Consider the following 2,500-nt stretch of genomic DNA (forward strand, 5'->3'; position numbering starts at 1 on the left):
GCCAAAAATTTTTTCTTTACGATACTCGCCCCTTCCCCCCCCACGGCCTATGACAGGACACCATCCGGTCACTCGAACCCAAACCCACCCAGCCAAATTTGCCTTTGATCAATCAGCCCGGTACAGATCCTTCGTTAAGCAGTTTTTAAATCTTCATTGGCCCATAATCAAAGATACGTCTGGTTTTTCTATAACACTAAGCCTACCATTTGCCTCCCAGTCTGACATCTAACCTAGGGCAATTTCCCATTCGTTGCGTTTAAATGATGCCCAACCTGCAATTGAGCGTTCAAAATCTATTATCCGGTTTATAAATAAATCTACCAGCCTTGCCTTAGAGGGTTTACTATCAAGCATCATTCAATGCAGAAGCTTTCTCGTCTCCCGGCAAACCTACCAACCAAACTCCCGCCGGATTAAGAAGCAAATCTACCACAATCCCAACCATTCAGCTTAAAGGCAGCCCCACTATCCAGCCTCGCATTAAGTCCACCACAAATTCCTCCAAACCGGAAACAAATCTACCGCCCGGTCTACCACTAACTCTCCGATAAGCCCGCTCAACCCGGCCCAGCGCGAGGGCAAGTAGAGCCCGCAGGCGGCGCTCTACATACGCAGCCACATCCCGGGCCGCCGCTACCCTGCTTAACATTCACTCGGTCGGCCGCTAAGCCTAGAAGAAGGACCCGACGCTGCGAAGTCGGCTCCGCTTCTTTTCCCCGCTCCGGAGACTTCCCCCCACCCCCCCTGGCCGTCGGGGGGAGGGAGGTCGGGCTCGTCGGGGCGTGGTAACACCGCGGTAACTTCGATACTCAACAGGGATAAAGTTCCGCTGAGCTGGGCCGGATCGCCTTCCTCGCAGACCGTAAAATGTTTTCTCTTTTTTGGGCAGGGAGAGAAGATCCAGGAAGCGGGAGGGGGGGGGGGGGGGGAGCGTGAGTACGAGAGACATGCACATCCAAGCACACAAAGAAACAGACAGAGGAATACACAGACAGAAAACTCGATTAGTAAGTCATAAACCCAACACCAAACCGCCATCGCTTCTGCTCAACCCAGCAGTATCAACCGCAGCTACATCGGCCTCTCATTCTCTTCACAAACAAAAGCGAATCCACACAAACAAACGAAGAGAGACGAGGAAAAAAACGAGCAAGCAAACACAAAGCGCAGAGGGCAAGCGGGCCCCGGGGAGGAGGGACCAAGCGAAGGCTACTGCTCTGTAACCATTTCGCCGCAATGAATTCCACATGCAAATGAGCTGATGTTACCACCAGTGGGGGAGGGGATATGGGGATGAAGGGGAGGGGGAGGGGGAGGGGGAGGAGGAGGAGGAGGAGGAGGAGGAGGAGGAGGAGGAGGAGGAGGAGGAGGAGGAGGAGGCAAGGGAAGAGAGGGGAAGGCAAAAGAAATGAGGGGGAGATGGAGGAGCCAAGAGGGGGGAAAAAGAGGAGGAGAAGTAAAAGGAAAGGGAGAGAAGGGCACTGGGGATAGGGAAAAATGGATGAAAAGAGGAGGGGACGAGGAGGAAAACCGGAAGGAGAGAAGTGGGAAGAAGAGAAAGAAAACGGAAGAGAGTAGGGTTCGATGAAAAGAAAGAGAAAGAGAAACGGAGAGAGAGAAATATAATAAGAGGAAAGAGAAGGGACATAGGAGAGGTGAGTCCCAGAGGCGCGTGCTGCGAGACGGTACGATGCGGAAGATTACGTCCAAGACCGGGCGGGAATGCGTCAGAGGGAGGGAGATAGTCGTCGGGCGGGCGGAGGCGGAGGGAGGCGGAGGGAGGCGGAGGGAGAGGGAGGCGGAGGGAGGCGGAGGGAGGCGGAGGGAGGGGGAGGCGGAGGGAGGGGGAGAGGGAGGGAGAGGGGGAGAGAGAAGAAGAGAGAGAAAAAGTATAAAAGAGAGAGAGTAGAAGAAAGTAGGAGGGAGAGAGAGAGAGAGAGAGAGAGAGAGAGAGAGAGAGAGAGAGAGAGAGAGAGAGAGAGAGAGAGAGAGAGAGAGAGAGAGAGAGAGAGAGAGAGAGACGGAGAAGGGGAGATGGAGAAAGAGAAAGAGAAAGAGAAAGAGTGAGTGCGTGAGATTGAGGGAGGGAGGGAGGGAGAGAGAGGGAGAGAGAGTGAGAGAGAGTGAGTGCGTGATATTGAGGGAGGGAGAGGGAGAGGGAGGGAGAGGGAGGGAGAGAGAGAGGGAGAGAGAGAGAGAGAGAGAGAGAGAGAGAGAGAGAGAGAGAGAGAGAGAGAGAGAGAGAGAGAGAGAGAGAGAGAGAAAGAGAGAGAAAGAGAGAGACAGAGAGAGACAGAGAGAAACAGAGAGAGACAGAGAAAGAAAGAGAAAGAAAGAGAAAGAGAAAGAAAGAGAAAGAACTACAGACACCACAGCTCAGCCATGACAAATGAAACGCGAACCGTTTAGTGCGAATAAACATTTTTTTTGAAAAGTGTCCCCTTTAACATCACTCTCGTTATCCACATGCTTTGCGGGATTTCCTCTCTCTGTGCAC

General features: G+C 53.0%; 1 protein-coding gene across 1 annotated transcript in view; it reads right to left on the reverse strand.

The window, feature by feature from the left end:
• LOC125028116 (tetratricopeptide repeat protein 7B-like) overlaps positions 1–2,500 on the reverse strand; it is a gene marked incomplete in the record, with an annotated part of 41,230 nt that overhangs the window by 1,649 nt on the left and 37,081 nt on the right.

The sequence above is a fragment of the Penaeus chinensis genome, chromosome 8 (genome assembly GCF_019202785.1).
Source record: "Penaeus chinensis breed Huanghai No. 1 chromosome 8, ASM1920278v2, whole genome shotgun sequence".
Taxonomy (NCBI): Eukaryota; Metazoa; Arthropoda; class Malacostraca; order Decapoda; family Penaeidae; genus Penaeus; species Penaeus chinensis.